General features: G+C 38.1%; 1 protein-coding gene across 2 annotated transcripts in view; it reads left to right on the top strand.

The window, feature by feature from the left end:
• Naaladl2 (N-acetylated alpha-linked acidic dipeptidase like 2) overlaps window positions 1-18,042 on the top strand; it is a 1,234,236-nt gene that overhangs the window by 1,055,435 nt on the left and 160,759 nt on the right. The window lies entirely within an intron of this gene.

The following is an 18,042-nucleotide window of genomic DNA, read 5'->3' as shown; positions in this document are numbered from 1 at the left end:
CACACACACACACTCACACACACACCACACTCACACACACACCACACACACCACACACACACACTCACACACACACACCACACACACACTCACACACTCACACACACACTCACACACTCGAACACATACCACACTCACACACACAAACACTCATACACACACTCACACACACACATACACACACTCACACACACACTCACGCACACTCACACACACACATTCACACACACACACTCACACACACTCACTCACACACACACACACACACACACACACACACACACACACACTTCTTTTATTCTTTGCCAGAAAATGCTTCTGGAGTATTTGTTCCCACCACCTCTTTTAATGAAATTCTCTGACATCGAGCCTAATTGATGGATTCTCCAGAGAACTTTTCCTAGATGTTAAACCTTCTATTTCAGATACATAATCACTAAGCGTTATTTCAGCTATTTAATGAAACATAAATTGAAAAACAGAAGAATATTTCATTCCTCTTTATAAAATCAAACTCCAAAAATAGTAACTTTAAGCCTTTTTTGTTTGTTTCCGATAAGAAGAATCAAATACTTTGCCTGTGGTCATTTTTCCTTTTAGTTTTCTTCATATCCTTAGCTGTCCCTATTTCAGACTAGACACACATATTTAATTCAGCAATAAAAACTAAGTGTTTTAGTACTGTTGAGCAGAAATGTTGAGCCAAAGGCAGTTGCTATTGGCTAAAGAGCTAAATTGTTTGGCAGCAATTTGATTCTTATTGTTTGCACATAATTAGTTAGTTGGATGCCTGTGAGAACAAGATAATATATTTTAAAAATATGCAGATGGACTACAACTACAGATCTTGCATCAGAAACTTGTTTTTAGTATTTTAACTACTTGTTCTATTCTAACATGACGTCTTCAACCACAATCTGCTTACTTTTTGTTACACTAATGATAGTATTTTTGGCAAAAAGAATCTAACAGAAACTGAAAAAATACTTTAGTTGTAATTTAGTGGAACTTGTAGAGTGCAAGCCTCTACTGGCTGAGTCAGAATGTTAGTGAAAACAGATCCTTCTTTCCTGCCATTTCCGTCAAGCCCAAGACTTCATACACTGTTAGTATTTATGTGACTTTTCTTGGATCTCCTGTAAAAAGAGTCACAGGATGGATGGCTTCAGTGCTAGAAATTTATTTTATCTTAGCTCTGCATGCTAGTGGTAGAGATCAATGGCAAGGAGATGATGTGTCTAGTGAGGACTCTGCCCTGTACACCCAGAAGTCTATGTTCTCCCAGAATAGCTTCACAGCCTCTCATCATAGTGTATAGACGGAATAATAGGCTGCAAGGGGCAAGAGCAGAATGTCCAGGTGTCTATGCTCAGAATACACTAAGCTTTTCAATTCAGGAATCAATCCATCTTTCCTGAAAGTAACATCTGCTAATGTAGACACACTGGCAGTTAAGGTATTAAGATAAGAGTTTTGGATGAAAACAAAACCCCAGTTTATGCTTGTGACCTAAAAATTAGCAATGCTTAATCTATTTATTAATACATAAATTTTGTTATGTTTAACAGGGAAACAAGAAGTAACTCTTTTTCAATGTAATTTTGCAGTTATTTTAGGTATCCATTTTTAAAAAGCTGGGTTTTTCTGTGACCCAAGAAATTTATTTCTATGAATTTACATAGTAAAAATGAGTACTGTGTCCACAAAAATGCATGAAATCAAATATTCAAAATTCCATTATTCAAAATAGACCAACCAAACAAGATTTCCATCAAACAAAAGGTATCCATACAATTTAGTATTACATAGTGTACTGGCTAGTTTTGTGTCAACTTGACACAGCTGGAGTTATCACAGAGAAAGGAGCTTCAGTGGAGGAAAAGCCTCCATGAGATCCAGCTGTAAGGCATTTTCTCAATTAGTGATCAAGGGTTTCAGGCCCCTTGTGGGTGGGACCATCTCAGGGCTGGTAGTCTTGGTTCTATAAGAGAGCAGGCTGAGCAAGCCAGGGAAAGCAGGCCAGTAAAGAACATCCCTCCATGGCCTCTGCATCAGCTCCTGCTCCCTGACCTGCTTGAGTTCCAGTCCTGACTTCTTTCAGTGATGAACAGCAATGTGGAAAGGTAAGCTGAATAAACCCTTTCCTCCCCAGTTTGCTTCTTGGTCATGATGTTTGTACAGGAATTGATACCCTGACTTAGACACATAGTAAGGGAAAACTATTATATACCTTAGTATGCGAAATTCAGAAACTATGAAAAAGAAAAAAGACACAATGGACTACTTCTTGATTGTATTATTCTGAGTAGAAAAGACAAATTTATAGTCACCATGAGCAGAAGTTTGGAGCTGGGGTTTGGAGCTTGTAAGACGTACAACAAATCACACAAATGCTGCTAGTAAAGAGATCTTGAAGAGATGATGGAAATATTCTACTGCTGGACAGAAGCAGTAGGGATGTTGCTGTATAAATTTATTTAAGGTCAACAATCTTGTACAGGGGTTCATATCTATAATCTCAGGTGTCATAAGACCATGGCAGTAGGGTTATGATCACTCAGAAGAAATCCTGGGTTTTAGGTTCATTTAGAATGAATAATAAGAGTGTATCTTAAACACATACACACAGGCACACAAACACACACACACACACACCAAGACAAAGAGAAAGGTGTAAGCATAGTATTGTATACTGATAATGGAGAAAATTCTTGTTCAGTAAACATTATCTCAAAGATTTGTTAACATTGAATTTTCTCTTCTGGTCCTTGGATATATCTCACCTGGTAACTTGGGGGTTCTTGACCCCAAGCCTGAAAACATGAATTTGATTCCCCCCAGATGACATCATTGAAGAAAACAATTGAGTCCATCAAGTTGTGCTCTGGACTCCATGACCACCATGGCACATGTGCCCCACCACAGTAAATATATGTGAAAATCAACAGGCCCTTGCCTAAGAGATATATGTTCCAGATAATTTAAGTAATATTTGAGTAAATTTTTGTATGTCTTCTCTGTTTTTTTTTCCCTCAAATGACTTGTGAATTTTCTCTTTTCGGGGAAAGACTACTTTGTATTAATTACCCATAGTCCTTGTCCACAGAAGCCTACATTCCTTTGAAAATTTCCCATGAAATAGTACATCTTGTTTAAGACCCTTCCCAAGGCTAAATGATGCCTGAGCCTGCTTCATACTGCCTGGGAGAAGTTTTCTGAGTGTCCTAACTTTTCTATACTCCAGCCTTTCCTCTCAATACAAATAATGTCAAGATCAGTAGCATAATTTTATTGTAATATCTATTGTCCTATTAATTGAATAAGTGGGAATTTGTTTTCTTGTTTTATTTAAAAAAGGATAACTTATTGCTATTATTTTCTTTATAGTCCACTTCTGTGCATTTCATTGATTTGATGAATTTAAATTCAATCAGTAATTTCAATTGATACCATCTTGAGCTTTGTGAGTCTTCTTTCTGAACTAGAATAGAATTAATTCATTAACTAAGTGTAAGGATAAAGATGCTACAAGAAAGTTCTCTATTAAGTACCAGGAACATAAGAAATAACTTTGCAAAAAAAGTAGAAAATTCATGTCCAGTATTTTGTGACATGCTTAAACGTTCTTTATCAAAGTTGTGAACAAGTACATAGTATTTAATGACTAAATGATTCAGACTATAAACACGAGCTTTTGTAGGGAACTGACTGGTTGATTTCACTCTAATTCATCCTAAACAGGTTTTATCACAGCTAATCTGAAGGAATGAGAGCATTAAAACAGGGCGTTAAAGTCACTTGTGACTTAGAAATAGAATATAAAAAAATTTTGGATCCAAGTAACCACTGTGAGCTTATATAAGTGTTTTTTCTACAACTCAGTAGAATTTCAAGGTATGATGTTGGTTTTCTCCAATAGAATAGAATAACCTTGACAACATATACATAGATTTGAGATGTTTCCTATTTCTTAACATCAAGTATTTATATTGTGCACCTAATTTTGTTTACCATTACCTTAAAATTTTATAAAATATGAGATAGAAATACTTCCAGTGCAATATCACATAGAAGACACTGACAGCCAATGCATAACTACTTTTAAGTTTTGTGTTGTGAACAAATCAACGCTGAACAAACAGGAACAAGACAGAGTCTGACCCTGAAGAATGGAAGTCTCTGCTGATTGTTGGCTGTTGCATTTTCTACTTAATATTAGCTCCTTGATCTATATCATAGTTCATGGTTTGAAGTAGGCACCAGACCTAAAATTTCAATAGAAAGTTAGTTTAATTGTCTTTAAATAACACTCATTTTGTAGTAACAAAATGAAGAAAGTAATATAATTTCTTTCCAGGGTATTTTGAAAGATTTAGCTTTTTTTTTCCTTTTTATTATTAACTTATTTCTTTCCACTCCATATTTTATTCTCCCTTCCCCGCAATCTACCCTCCTACTGATCCACATCCCATACCTCCTCCCCACCCACCTGTGGGCACATGGATGCCCCCAACTCCCACCCCACCTGAACCTCTAAACTCCCTGGGGCCTCCAGTCTCTTGAGGGTTAGGTGCATCATCTCTGAATGAACACAGACCTAGCAGACTCTATGTGTGTTGGGGGCCTCATATCAGCTGGTGTATGCTTCCTGGTTGATGTTCCTGTATTTGAGAGATCTCTGGGGTCCAGGTTAATTGAGATTGCTGGTCCTCCTACAGGATTGCTCTTCTCCTCAGCTTCTTTAAGCCTTCCCTAATTCAACATCAGGGGTCAGCTGCTTCTGTCCATTGGTTGGGTGCAAATATCTTTATCTGATTCTTTTAGCTGCACTCTTTTGGCGTGCAATCATGATAGGTCCCTCCATAGCCTCAGTAATAGTATCAGGCCTTGGGACCTCCGCTTGAGCTGGATCCAACTTTAGGCCTTTTGCTGGACCTTCTTTTCCTCAGGCTCCTCTCCATTTCCATCCCTGTAATTTTTTCAGACAGGAACAATTATGGGTCAGAGTTGTGACTGTAAGATGGCAACCCCACCCCTCACTTGATATTCTGTCTTCCTTCTGGAGGTTGGCTCTACAAGTTCCCACTCCCTTCTGTCTTGCATTTCATCTAAGGTCATTCCCTTTGATTCCTGAGAGTTTCTTGCCCCCCATGTCTCTGGTACATTCTGGAGGGTCCCACAACCTCCTATCTCATGAGGTTGCCTGCTTCCATTCATTCTGCTGGCCCTCAGGGCTTCAGCCCTTTTCCCTCACCCAATATCAAATCAGGTTCCCCTCTCCCTCAATGCCCCCTGCCCTGTCTACTTTTCCTCCCAGGTCCCTCCCTCCCACTACACCTGTGATAGCTTTTTTCTTTCTCCCAAGTGAGGACTGAGGTATCCTCACCTGGGCATTTCAGCTTATTGAGCTTTTTGAGTTCTGTGGACTTCATCTTGGGTATTCTATACTTTTTTTTTTCTAATATCCACTTACTAGTGAGTACATACTATGCATGTCTCATTAGGTCTGAGTTACCTCACTCAGGATGATATTTTCTAGTTCCATCCATTTGCCTGCAGAACTTAGGATGTCCTCATATGTAAGTACACTGTAGCTGTCTTCAGACACTCCAGAAGAGCATATCAGATTTCATTATGGATGGTTGTGAGCCACCATGTGGTTTCTGGGATTTGAACTCGGGACCTTCAGAAGAGCAGTAGGTGCTCTTAACCACTGAGCCATCTCACCAGCCCCCTGATGTCCTCATTCTTAATAGCTGAGTAGTGTTGGAGACTGCAGGATCTCTCCCCATCCTTCAGACTCAAGCATGTTTGTCTAAGTGTTTCCTAATATTCCTTGTCTACAAATGTGCTCTTACTACTAACTTTATAGCATTGTGAGAAAAAGACCAAGAAAACCACCTCAAATTAAAACTGTACACTCAAAAAAAAATTAAAAGTTAAACAATTTCCAACATATGCTACTAGTTTTTAATGCCATAGCATAAAAGTACCTGTGCTGGGAATAGAAGCTGGAACTTCAGCAATAAAAAGCTCAGCCACAGAGAGGAAAACCAGTGGGGATTTTAAGCTGACTGCCTCTAGCTGTTTTCTCATGAATGTTCTGAAAACCTGGTTTAATCAATATTGATATTTGTTGTCTGTTGGCAGAATTACTGGAGCAGACTATGATATGCCTGAAACTACTAGAAACTCTTACTGATTTCCTTAATGGACCTTTATCAGTTATCTGATAGGTAACTTAAACATCCAATTTAATATCATTTTGCTCTTATATAATTCATCCACATGCCCATCAGTCAATCTGTCTACTTACTTACTAAGTATTCTTTGAGCAGACTCACTATATATTAATAAAATTCCATCATTCAAAACCCAAAATATCACTGTTCTTAGGACTCAATGACTAAAGTCATGCCCTTAGAATATATGAATTACATTATGAAAGGAATATTTAGGGTTTTTTGTATAACAATGGCATTTTGGTTTCCAAAATTTGAGCTATAAAAAAATTAGGGAATAGCTCTAGAGTTCTATAGATAGTCATTGCTAGCACTATAAATGTTTTTTGTTCTTTGTTTTTTGTTTTTTGCTTACATAGAGACGATATATAAAATCTATGGGTAGCAAATAAAAGCCTCACTCCAAAATATGTTGATATAGGATGATATTTGTGCTTCAAGAATGAACTATACAATGTTCTGTAGACATAACCTATCATTGCTCATATTTTTCATCTTTGAATTTAATAAAAGATCATTTTAAATTAAGACTTCATGTGTGTTTATGAAGATATGACAGATTTGATGTTCATGTGACATTTTTGCTTGGTATCCTACACCTAAAATGTGAGTTTCACATTACTAGAATATCTGTTAGAAAAAATGTACTAAAACCACTGCAGGTTTTAGTAAAACCTAAATCACACAGGTTATTATAATTTTCCATATAATATTGCAATTCTTAATGCCAACACTGATGAGGAAATTCATGGTCAGACTTTTTCTATTTTTATCATTGGAAAATTAGAGTACTGAATAAGACTAAGAAAAGGAATAACCACCTCACTGTACTCTACTGGATCAATGTGTGTGTGTGTGTGTGTATATATATATATATATATATATATGTATATATATATATAGTGTCATAATTTTCTCATTTACATTTTCAGGGATTTGTTGACACAACTTGTGGTAGTTTGATTTATAATGGTCTCCATTGACTCATATATTTATTTGAATGTTTGTTTGAAAGTTAGTAGAATTTTTTGAGAATATTTGGAACATTTGACCTTGTTGGAAGAGGTGTAACACTAGGGATGAACTCTGATGTTTTAAAAGCGCCATGACAGGCTCTGTTTCCTGCTGTATGCCTCAGGCTTGTGGATCTTATGGAAGTTCTTGCCTCCTCCTCCAGTGCCATGCCTGCCTTCCTGCTGCCATGCTTCTCACCATAGTTGACTCACTCTCTGACAGTATAAGCAAATCCCTAAATATATGCTTTATTTTCAAAAGTTGTTTTCGTTTGGTATGTCTCTTCATAGCAAAATAATAACTAAAACACTCGTCCATAAGAATTACTATTAGATAACAGTGATATAGTGAATCAAATAATCCTTGTGTGTTTTAAGTCACACACTTCTGGCATCTGTTTGCCAAGAAGGAGTAGCCTGAGAAATTGTGAATGCCACCCCTGGTTATAGAGAGGTAGGTAAAATTCAGAGATTGAAATGGCTTATCTCAAGGCACCTATGCTGGGTAAGAGTTTACTTGTAGATTGAAACATTCCACCTTCAGGGAAGGTCCTTGAGCAGGAAGGTAAAACCCTCAAGATAGCTTCAGGAAGTCCCTGAAACTGTTCAGATTCACAAGGCCCCTCTCTGCCAGAGTAAACAATAAAAGCTGAGATTCCTCTTAGACTAAAAAGGCTTAGCTGCATAGAACATACTAGGACAAGACAAAAAGAAGACCAAAGATCAGAGCAGATACCTGGAAGCAAGTTTAAACTGAGAAATCAGCCAAGCTGTCTGGAAAAAGTTTAGACTAACTGAAGTACCTGTTAAGGACAGTCTAATTGAGCTGCCAGCACTGTGCTTCAGGTCCCCAGTTTTGTGAGCTGTCTAATAGGGTGGACTTTGGTGCCTTCACTAATTTGTAGTGTTGTAAGTAACCCTTCACCCATACTCCTTTAAGTATCCCCAATAAAAGTTATGGTTTGCGAAGTTGGACTTTGCTGATATCCATACTTTGGTTTGTCCTTGTTTCCTTAGCTGGGATTGTAGATATGTTGCCTCTTCCCAGGAATAGTTTTGCCACTCAGCAATCTGGATAACACCTCAAAGCAAGTTAATCCTGTAGCAAGGCTGCAGCTCTCAGAATGCTGACTAGTGCACATTAACTATTCATGATGCTTGCTGTGCCTCTCTCCCAGCCTAAATTGTACATGAAAATTCTCTTTGGCAGTGACACTGTCCATGGGTATTTTGTAGTCAAACATAGTCACACTGCAACAGTGTAAGTGAAATTTAGACATCTGCTTTCAGATCACCTGAGATTCATGTATAAAAAATGCATGGATTTTAAAAATATCTAACACCATATAAATTCACTTCTCAATTGAAGTGAATGAACAATTTCTGCCAAGCAGAAATTTACATTTAATTAAGGTATAATTAATTTATATTTCAAACCTTCTGAGAATAAGCAGCCCTAGAAATGCATATATGTGTCTAGACTTCACTCAAATGAATAGTATTTGATCTCTCTAAAATTCTTTTTAATGTTTAGATGAAACATCACAAGTAAAAACATTTTGTGTGAAATTTAAATATTATTGAGCATGTAACACTAAACAGGCATATTTTTAAAGGCATAAGTATTTTTTTTTTGGAGAATTACTAAGTATAGGAAGTTCAGTAGTCTAGGAGAAATAGTAGCATAGACACTATCTATCTACCACTCTTAAGTTAATCACTTTGCTCTCAAGTAGCAAATGTTTTGTTGTGACATGACTGCCTCTCTACTTTCTGTATGATGCAACAGAATCAATATTTTAAATGAATACATTCCTGCCAACATCAGGACAATGGCACATGTCCAAAACCAGAACCAACAGTATTCTAGAGCAATGCACTAGGTACCATTGTGGTTCATTTTCCTGACCTTCTCCAATAGTACTGAAAAAAAAACAAAAAAAAAACTGATGTATCCTCTTATGAGCAGAAAGTAAAAGTTCACATGATTGATAATTTACTCAAGGTTAACTGAAATATTAAATTCATCTTTACTTTAGAGAGTGCCAGCATATGATTATCTTAGGGGTAAAGACTTTTTTTTTAAACATAGGTTAAATTCCTCTAAAATTGTCATATCATAAATTTCTGTTTAGAACCATGTATATTTAAATACATAATTTGTATAATTACTTATAGGACTAAATGATAATGTGATTATATGGCAATTTGAAGGTTAATTCATTAAGTTATAAATGGAAATATGCAAAGAGCTCCAAATATGTATATGAGAGAAATTAAACTAAAATAGCATTCAGTCTCTGTAAAATTATAGAATTTTTATCTTTCTATTGTTTATCATATTCCTCTAATTTGTAGAATGAAGATATTAAATAAAATGAGAGCATTTATTGGAATGGGGCAAAGATTCTACTTGATTAATAATGGAAGGGAGGATGAGAAGAGAAACTGATAAGGACTCAGAAAGGAATATTCGTTTTTGAAAATAAAGACATTAAAATTATTTTGTTTACCACTGTTGCCAAGTTAAAATCCTGACTGAAGAGGTCAATCAAATAGGTGTGCTTGAAGATGTCATTCATCCTCTGAAGACAAAAGTGATTCCTCAGGGAAGTGGTAAATCATAAATATTTCAATATCATAGATTAGAAAAGTACTCTCTGTAATTGGATTGCTAAACTGAGTGAAATCAACATTTTGTCATTCACTACAACGTCAAATATGTTTTCTTGTATTCATTCCATGCTTGCTATTACAGCTATGGATTATGTAATCTAAAGTCAATGGTTGCTATGGGTCATTAATCCCAAGTAAAAAATCCCTCCTTCAGTTCTCAGGAGATTTACATACTCTGTAGCAAAATGTCTGGCTTGAGGGAATATGATATCACACTTTTACCTTTTGCCATTGAAAACATAATTTTTTAGATTGAATCTCTTATGATCCCATAACTATTCCTCTCCTTTTTTCTTTTATTTTTGAACTAGATATTTTCTTTATTTAGATTTCAAAAGTTATCCCTTTTTCTAGTTTCCCCTCCAAAAATCCCCTATCCTCTCCCCCCCAGCCCCTGCTCCCCAACCCACTCCATCCTGCTTACAGGCCCAGGCATTCCCTTATATTGGGGCATGGAACCTTCACAGGACCAAGGGCCTCTCCTCCCATTGATGACCAACTAGGACATCCTCTGCTACATATGCAGATAGAGCCACAAGTACCTCCATGTGTTTTCTTTGATAGGTGGTTTAGTCCCAGGGAGCTCTGAGGTTACTGGTTTCTTCACATTGTTCCTCCTAGGGAGCTGCAAACCCCTTCAGCGCCTTGGGTACTTTCTCTAGCTCCTTCATTGGGGACCCTGTGAACCATACAATGGATGACTGTGAGCAACCACTTATGTATTAGTCAAGCACTGTCAGAGACTCTCAGGAGACAGCTATATCACACTCCTGTCAGCAAGATCTTGACATCTGTCATAGTGTTTGGGTTTGGTGGTTGTTTATGGGATGGATCCCCACGTGGAGCAGTTCCTGGATGGTCATCCCTTCAGTCTCTGCTCCAAAAATTATCTCTGTAATTCCTTCCAAGGTTATTTTGTTCCCCCTTCTAAGAAGGATCTAAGTATCTACACTTTTGTCTTCCTTCTTGATTTTCATATGGTTTGCAAATTATAGCTTGGGTATTCTGAGCTTCTGGGTTAATATTCACTTATCAGTGAGTGCATATCATGTGTGTTCTTTTGTGATTGGGTTACCTCACTAAGGAAGATATCCTCCAGATCCATCCATTTGTCTAATAATTTCATGAATTCATTGTTTTGTTTTTAATAGCCAAGTAGTGCTCCATTGAGAAATGTACCACATTTTCTGTATCTATTCCTCAGTTGAGGGACATCTGGGATCTTTCCAGCATCTTGCTATTATAAATGAGGCTGCTATAAACACAGTTGATCATGTGCCCTTATTACATGTTGGAGCATCATCTGGGTATGTGCCCAGGAGTGGTATTGCTGGATTTCTCTGTAGAACTATGTCCAATTTTCTGAGGATATGCTAAGTTGATTTCCAAAGTGGTTGTACCAGCTTGCAATCACAGCACCAGTGGAGGAGTGTTCATCTTTCTCTACATCCTTGCCAGCATCTCCTGTCACCTGAGTTTTTTATCTTAGCCATTCTGACTGTTGTGAGGTGGAATCTAGGGTTGTTTAACTTTGCATTTCCCTGATGATTAAGGATGTTGAACTTTTTTTTAGGTGCTTCTCAGTCATTCGATATTCCTCAGTTGAGAATTCTTTGTTTAGCTCTGTACCCCAATTCTAATAGGGTTATTTATTTTTCTGGAGTCTAACTTCTAAGTCATATATATATATATATATATATATATGACTTATGAATATATATATATATTACTTATGACTTTTATGTATATATATATACACATATATATATACATATATATATACATATATATATATACACACACATATATATATGTGTGGATACACACACACACACACACACATATATATATATTAGTTATTAGCCCCCTATCAGATTTAGTATTGATAAAGATCTTTTCCCAATCTCTTGGTTGCTGTTTTGTCTTAGTGACAGTGCCCTTTGCCTTGCAGAAGCTTTGCAATATTATGAGATACCATTTGTAGATTCTCATTCTTATAGCATTGCTGTTCTCTTCAGGAATTTTTCCCCTGTGCTCATATCTTTGAGGGTCTTACCCACTTTCTCCTCTATAAGTTTCAGTGTCTCTAGTTTTATGTGGAGTTCCTTGATCTACTTGAACTTGACCTTGTAGAAGGAGATAAGAATGGATCAATTCCCATTCTTCTACATGCTAACCGCCAGTTGAGCAAGCACCATTTCTTGAAAATGCTATCTTCTTTCCACTGGGTGGCTTTAGCTCCTTTGTTAAAGATTAAGTGACCATAGGAGTGTGAGTTCATTTCTGAGTCTTCAATTTTATTCCATTTATCTTCCTCTCTGTCACTGTACCAGTATCACAGTTTTGTTTTGTTTTTTTTTTTCATCTCAATTTCTCTGTAGTACAGCTTGAGGTCTGGGATCGTGGTTCAATCAGAAATTCTTTTGTTGTTTAGAATAGTTTTTGCTATCCTAGCTTTTCTGTTATTCCAGATGAATTTGCAAATTGCCCTTTATAACTCAGTGAAGAATTAAGTTGGAATTTTGATGGGGATTGCATTGAATCTGTAGATTGCTTTCTGCATGATATCCATTTTTAGTATATTAATCCCACCAGTCCATAAGCATGGTGATCATTCCATCAATTGAGATCTTCTTGGAATTCTTTCTTGAGAGACTTGAAGTTCTTATCATACAGATCTTTCATTTCCTTAGTTAGAGTCACACCAATGTATTTTTTATTTTTTTGTGACTATTTTGAAGGGTGTTGTTTCCCTAATTTCTTTTTAAGCCTGTTTATCCTTTTTGTAGTGAAAGGCCACTGATTTTTTTGAGTTAATTTTATATCCAGCTACTTCACTGAAGCTGTTTATCAGGTTTAGGAGTTCTCTGGTGGAAATTTTAGAGTCACATATATACTATCATATCATCTGCAAATAATGATATTTTGACTTCTTCCTTTCCTATTTGTATCCCCTTCATCTCCTTTTGTTGTCTAATTGCTCTGGCTAGAACTTCAAGTACTATATCGAAAAGGTAGTGAGAAAGTAGGCAGCCTTGTCTAGTCTCTGATTTTAGTGGAATTGCATCAAGTTTCTCTCCATTTAGTTTGATTTTTGGCTACTGGTTTGCTGTACATTGCTTTTATTATGTTTAGGTTTGGGCCTTGAATTCCTGATATTTCCAAGACTTTTATCATGAATGGATGTTTGCTTTTGTCAAATGATTTCTCAGCATCTAATGAGATGATCATGTGATTTTGTTTTTGATTTGCTTATATAGTAGATTACATTGATGGATTTCCATATATTAAGCATTTCCTGCATCCCTGGAATTAAACCTACTTGATCATGATGGATGATTCTTTTGATGTATTCTTGGATTCATTTTGCAAGGATTTTATTGAGTATTTTTGCATCAATATTCATAAGGGAAATTGGTCTGAAGTTCTCTATCATTTTTGGATCTTTATGTGATTTAGTTACCAGAGTAATTGTGGCTTCATAGAATGAATTGGGTAGAGTACCTTCTGTTTCTATTTTAAGGAATAGTTTGAGGAGAATTGGAATTAGGTCGTCTTTGAAGGTCTGATAGGACTCTTCACTGGTCCTGGTTTTTTTTTGTTTTTTTTTTTTTTCTGGTTTGGAGACTATTAATGACTGTTTCTATTTCTTTAGGGGATATGGGACTGTTTAGATTGTTAACTTGATCCTGATTTAACTTTGGTACCTGATATCTGTCTAGAAATTTGTCTATTTCCTCCAGGTTTTCCAGTTGTGTTGAGTATAGCCTTTTGTAGTAGGATCTGATGATTTTTTTTGGATTTCCTCAGATTCTGTTGTTATATCTCCCTTTTCATTTCTGATTTTGTTTATTAGGATATGGTCCCTATGCCCTCTAGTTAGTCTGGCTATAGGTTACCTATCTTGTTGATTTTCTCAAAGAATCAGTTCCTGGTTAGATTGATTCTTTGTGTATTTCTTTTTCTTTCTATTTGGTTGATTTCAGCCCTGAGTTTGATTATTTCCTGCAGTCTACTCCTGTTGGGTGAATTTGCTTCCTTTTGTTCTAGAGCTTTTATGTGTGCTGTTAAGCTGCTCTAGTATGATTTCTTCAGCTTCTTTTTGGAGTCAATCAGAGCTATGAGTACTCCTCTTAGGACTGCTTTCATTGTGTCCCATAAGTTTGGATATGTTGTGGCTTTATATTCATTAAACTCTAAAAAGTGTTTAATTTCTTTTTTATTTCTTCCTTGAACAAGTTATCATTGAGTAGAGTGCTGTCCAGCTTCCACGTGTATGTAGGCTTTCTATTAATTATGCTATTATTGAAGATCAGCCTTAGTCCGTTGTGATCTGATAGCATGCATGAGATTATTTTAATATTTTTGTATCTGTTGAGGCCTGTTTTGTGACCAATCATATGGTCAATTTTAAAGAAGTTACCATGAGGTGCAGAGAAAAGGGTGTATTCTTTTGTTTTAGGATAAAATGTTTTATAGATATCAGTTAAATCCATTTGTTTCATAACTTCTGTTATATTCACTGTGTCTCTGTTTAGTTTCTGTTTCCAGGATCGGTCCACTGATGAGAATGGGGTGTTGAAGTCTCCCACTATTATTGTGTGGTGCAATGTGTGCTTTGAACTTTACTAAAGTTTCTTTAATGAATGAGGATCCCATTGCATTTGGAGCATATATGTTCAGAATTTAGAGTACATCTTGGTAAAGTTTACCTTTGATGTGTATGAAGTGTCCCTCATCTTTTTTGATAACTTTGGGTTGACAGTAGATTTTATTAATATTAGAATGGCTACACCAGCTTGTATCTTGGGATCATTTACTTGGAAAATTGTTATCCAGTCTTTTACTCTGAGGTAGTGTCTGTCTTTTTTCCCTGAGGTGGGTTTCCTGTATGCAGCAAAATGTTGGGTCTTGTTTGTGTAGCCAGTCTATTAGTCTATATCTTTTTATTGGGGAATTGAATCCATTGATATTAAGAGATATCGAGAAAAGTTATTGTTGCTTCCTGTTATTTTTGTTGTTAGGGGTAGAATTATGTTCATGTGGCTATCTTCTTTTAGGTTTGTTGAAAGATTACTTCCCTGCTTTTTCTAGAGTGTTGTTTGCCTCCTTGTTTTGGAGTGTTCCCTTCATTATCCTTTGAAGGGCTGGATATGAGGAAAGATATTCTGTGAATTTGGTTTTGTCATGGAATACCTTGGTTTCTTCATCTATGGTAATTGAGAGTTTTGCTGGGTATAGTAGCCTGGGCTGGCATTAGTCTTATCTTAGGGTCTGTATGACAACTGCCCAGGATCTTCTGCCTTTCATAGTTCTGGGGAGATGTCACGTGTAACTCTGATAGGTCTGCCTTTATATGTTACTTGATTATTTTCCCTTACTCCTCTTAGTATTATTTCTTTGTTTTGTGCATTTGGTGTTTCAATTATTATGTGAAGGGAGGAATTTCTTTTCTGGTCCAAAGTATTTGGAGTTATGTAGTCTTCTTATATATTCATGGACATCTCTTTCTTTAGGTTGGGGAAGTTTTCTTCTATAATTTTGTTGAAGATATTACAGGCCCTTTAAATTGGAAATCTTCCTTCTCATCTATATCTATTATCCTTAGGTTTGGTCTTCTCATTGTGTCCTGGATTTCCTGGATGTTTTGCATTTCACATTTTCTTGATTGTTGTGTCAATGTCTTCTGTTGTATCTTCTGCACTTAAGTTTCTCTCTTCTAGCTCTTGTATTCTGTTTGTTATGTTTGCATTGATGGCTCCTGACTTCTTTCCTAGGTTTTCTATTTCCAGAGTTGTCTCCATTTATAATTTTTTATTGTTTCTACTTCCATTTTTATATTCTGGATGGCTTTATTCAATTCTTTCATCTGTTTGGATGTGTTCTCCTGTATTTTTTGAAGGGAGTTATTTATTTCCTTCTTATCGTCTTCCATCATCATCATGAGAAGTGACTTTAGATTCATATCTTCCTTTTCTGGTGTGATGGTGTATCCAGGACTTGCTATGGTGGGAAGTTGGGTTCTGATGATGCCATGTAACCTTGGTTTCTGTTGCTTTTGTTTATCTGATTATCTCAAATATTCCCTGCCCTCAATATATCTGATTGGAGCCTGTCCTTCCTGTGATCACAATTGATTCAGAACTTCTCAGAATCCAGCTCTCTTTGTGATCCTCAGATTCTGGGATGCTGTGTCAGAGTTCTTGGAAGTCAAGCTTTCTCTGAGACCCTGAGATCCTGGTGTGACCAAGTTCCTGCGATGGTGGGATCCTGGGATCCTAAGATCCTGTGCATGTTAGAGTACCTAAAAGTGGTACCTCCTCTGGGGACTGTGGGGCTGACCACAGAGTTTGAAACCAAGGTACACCAGAGCCAACTGGAAGGAACCTGAGACACTGGTCGAGTGGGGTTCCTGTGTCAGTGTTCCAGCTGGCCCCAGGCACTCCCATTTCTGTTGGAACAGATGGTGTATTCCACTCACCAGTGATCCTAAGATCCTGGGCCTGCTAGGTTGCATGGGGGTGGAGAGTTCTCTAGGGACCTTGGGACTGTTGGCTGACTTCAGGCCAAGGTGGCCCAGTGCTAGTGTCGACCAGAAAGAACCAGAAGGAACCAGAGCCACTGGTCTTGTGGGGTTCCTGTGTCTGTGCTCCAGCTGTACCTAGGCACCCTCAGTTATGTTGGAGCAGAGGTTGTGTTCCACTCACCAGTGACCCTAAGATCCTGTGTGTACTAAGGCGCCTGTGGGGTGGGAGTCCTCTGGAGATATGGGATTGTCTGCCTAGTTCAGGTACAAGGTGTCCTGGTGCTGCCAACCTAAAGACATAACTACTCTTCTTATAGATATTGTGGTTAACTCGTTTTGGGGAATATAAAAATATTTTATTAGATTAATTTATAAAACATTGAATTAGATTAGAAATTGACAAGATTTTCTTCATTCAAAAATGTTGAACACCCCTTCCGGTCTGACCAGCACTGGCATAGCTAGGGCGCAGAGTTGGCTGACACCCGCCAGCTACCCACAACACTAGCCACGGGATCTTAAGACTTCAGGTGATCCGGCCACCCTCCCGGCCAGAGGATAGGTCTTCGCCTGGCCCGGGAGCCCTTTGCCTCAGGATCAGCGGAGGCCATTTTGGTTCTGGGACTCCACTGAGTCCCAGTCTGTAGAGGTGAGAATGTGCACCACAGGTGAGAATGTGCTGACAGCTTCTGGGATAGGCAGGAGCCACAGAGCCTCTGAGGCAGCACCCTTTTCAGGCTCCAGACATCTGGCCACCCTCCCGGCCAGAGGACAGGTGTCCACCCAGCCGGAGAGCCCTTTGCCTCAGGAGTGGCGGAAGCCATCTTGGTTCCAGGACTCCGCCAAACTTAGGAACTTAGTCTGCACAGGTGAGAGTGTGCACCAAAGAAGCTGACAGCTTCTGGGACAGGCAGGAGCCACAGAGCCTCTGAGGCAGCACCCTTTTTGGGCCCCAGACATCCGGGCACCCTCCAGGCCAGAGGACTGGTGTCCACCTGGCCCGAGAGCACTTTGCCTCAGGATCGCAGGAGCCATATTGGTTCTGGGATTCCACTGAACTTAGTCTGCACAGATGAGAGTGTGCACCACAGAAGCTGACAGCTTCTGGAATGGGAGGGAGACACAGAGCTACTGAGGCAGCATGCTTTTCAGGCCCCAGACATCTGGCCACGTTTCTGGCCAGAGGACAGGTGTCCACCCGGCCCAGGAGGCTTTTGCCTCTAGATTGGCAGTAGCCATCTTGGTTCCAGGACTCCATCGAACATAGTCTGCACAGGTGAGAGTGTGCACCACAGAAGCTGACAGCTTCTGTGACCCACCAAAGCAACACAGCTTATGGGAAATGTCCTGTTTTGGGCCTTCATCTTCGGCCAGGAGGAGGTCCAAAGACCAGATATCTGTGTACCTTCCCTGTAAGAGGAGAGCTTGCCTGCAGAAAGTGCTCTGATCACTGAAACTCAGAAGAGAGAGCCTGTCTCCAAGGTCTGATGATAGAGGCTAACAGAATCACCAGAAGAACAATCTCTAAACAGAGACAACTATAACAACTAACTAGAGATTACCAGATGGCGAAAGGTAAATGTAA

Source organism: Mus caroli, chromosome 3 (assembly GCF_900094665.2).
Source record: "Mus caroli chromosome 3, CAROLI_EIJ_v1.1, whole genome shotgun sequence".
NCBI classification, from domain to species: domain Eukaryota; kingdom Metazoa; phylum Chordata; class Mammalia; order Rodentia; family Muridae; genus Mus; species Mus caroli.
This window is presented reverse-complemented; position numbering and strand designations above follow the sequence as displayed.